This window comes from Myotis davidii, unplaced genomic scaffold, assembly GCF_000327345.1.
Source record: "Myotis davidii unplaced genomic scaffold, ASM32734v1 scaffold326, whole genome shotgun sequence".
NCBI classification, from domain to species: Eukaryota; Metazoa; Chordata; class Mammalia; order Chiroptera; family Vespertilionidae; genus Myotis; species Myotis davidii.
This window is the reverse complement of record NW_006296626.1, coordinates 613541-616173: the sequence shown is the minus strand read 5'-3', so window position 1 is coordinate 616173 and position 2633 is coordinate 613541.

The following is a 2633-nucleotide window of genomic DNA, read 5'->3' as shown; positions in this document are numbered from 1 at the left end:
GAGAATCCATCGGCTGCCTCCTGCATGCCCCCCACTGGGGATGGAGCCCACAACCCAGACATGTGCCCTGACCTGGAATCAAACTGTGATCTTCTGCTTAATGGGTCACAGAGCCACGCCAGCCAGGCATGGAGATGATTAAGCTAAGTGAAATAAGCTAGTCAGAGAAAGACAAATACCATGTGCTCTCACTTATATGTGGAATCTAACGAACAAAATAAACTAAAGAACAAAACCAGTCCAGAGGACTGGATGCATGGAAAAGACTGACAGATCTCAGAGGGGAGGGGATGGGGGGCGGGAAGGGAAAAGATTAACCAAAGAACATATATGCATAACACATGGACACAGACAATAGTGAAATGAAAGTCTCAGGTAGGACAGGACCTCAGTGGAGGGGGCAAAAGGGAGGCAATGGGGGGCATCGGTAATACGTCAATAATAAAGAACTTGTCACATCTAACCTAGAAAAAACAGATTATCAACTACTCCAAAAAAAGTTTACAATGCCCACACCAGATACATACAGGGCTAATGGCACTTTTAGGGGCCCTTGAAAAAAAGACAATGTTGAAATCAGAAAATAATGTAATCCAGCCTAGCTTAGGTTCATCTTTATACCAACACAGCCATAAACTATGCTTTTAAATATATCTTTTGGAAACAAAGGGCCCAGCCTATGAGGGCAGAACTGCCAGGGCCCATGAAAGCACTGGAGATAGTGACCAATGCCATGTCGCTTAATAAATGTAGCAAAGTAAGAAAGTCACGCGTGGGAAAGAGAAACAGAACATGCAAACTCTGATAACCTCAGGTGACAGAGGGAGGAGAACGGGTGGGGTACACTGTGGGCTTAGATTGCATCTGTAATGCTGTATATTTTAAGGTTATTAGTAAGTAGAGGGAGTTGTTTATTCTGAACACTTTTGTATACAGGAGTAGTTCATCCTATATAATAAAAGGCTAATATGCAAATTGTCCCCTCTGGTGTTTGATGTCTTGCTATGATGGGTGCTGACCACCGGGGGCAGTGCGGAACATGGGGGGGGGGCTACCAGTGAAGGCAGAGTTGAGGGAGTGAGGGAAGGAAGAGGTGAGGAACCTGATCGTCCCTGATCGCAGGCCAGGCCTAGGGACCCTACCTGTGCAGGAATTTCATGCACCGGGCCTCTAGTAATAAGATAAATATAAATAAAATACTTCCTTTGTGCGCTAGTCAAGATAGAATAGGTTATGTTGCAAACAGCCCCAAAACTCGGTGGCTTGACAAAACAAATGTATGTGTTAATGCTACATCTCCAAGGAAGCCCGGGTTGTTCACTGCAGATCCTCCAGGACTCGGGCTGACTGGAAACTTAACGCATTGCGGACCAGGAGTTTTATTGCTAACTTTGCCCAGTTGCCAGGTAAGTTTCTATTGGTCGAGTACAAAAAACGTTTTACATAAATGTAAAAGGCACGCTTTAAAATTAAATACCCATTGCATTTTGAAGTTATTTATTACATGTTCTTACAAGCTAATATCTTTTTAAAGTACGATACGCTGTAAACCATTGTGTAATTGAAAGCGAGAATTCTCGTGATCCGTCCGCAATGTATTAACTTCAAGCAGCGGATTCCCCAAGCAAAGAAGGGCAGGAACCCAGGAACCCAGGAACCGGACCTGGTGACTGCCCGGCTGGCTCTCACTTTGAGCTTTCACTAACTGCTCATTGGCAAACACACACACACACACACACACACACACACGACCACGCCTAATTGCAAAGGAGAGTGCAAGCTTATCATGTTCCCAGAACGAGGAGAAACAGGGAATTGGGGAATGGCTGTCGTTTTTAGGCATGTCCTACGCTTCCCTTCCACAAAAACCGGGTAGGGGTGCCCCCAAGGTCTTTCCCGTCTCCTTTCCCACTGGGTTCTCACAGCCCCTGACTGTTTCACTCGCGAGCAGATGTGCACTTGGCCCAGAGCAGTGTGGCAACTTCTCCGAGGTCACAGCCAGGGCACGAAGGATACGTGGGTGACAGAGAGGCCAGCCCTGTCCCAGGTGCTGCCGGAAACACCTGTCTTTTCCCAGGCGTCACAGCAGCCGGCGGCTCTGAGCTGCAGCCCCGCCCACCAGCGCTGCTGTTTGCGGAATCCCTTTCTGTAAACGGATCTAAAAACCCTTCCGTTCATAAACTTTAGCTTCACTGCGCGATCCCGAGCCACGCAGAGCAGGCGACGACAAAAGCCTGCCATGGAAACATCAGCAAAGGTTACTAAATTCTGGCGCGGGTCGGTTGACAGGCAGAGCCTATTAAGCTGGTTTAAAGGGGAAACCCTAGCCCGGCCTGTGTGGCTCAGTGGTTGTGCGTGGACCTATGAACCAGGAGGTCACGGTTGGATTCCAGGTCAAGGGCACACGCCAGGGTTGCAGGCTCCATCCCCAGTGTGGGGTGTGCGGGAGGCTGCCGATCAGTGATTCTCTCTCATCATTGATGTTTCTATCTCCCTCCCTCCCTCTTCCTCTCTGAAATCAATACAAATATTTTTTAAAGAGAAATTCGCAGTCCCCCAGCGTCCCACGCGGGCTGTCTCTGTGTGTGTGGTGGGGGGTGGGGGATGGGGGTCAGGTGCCAGGTGGGGTTGCT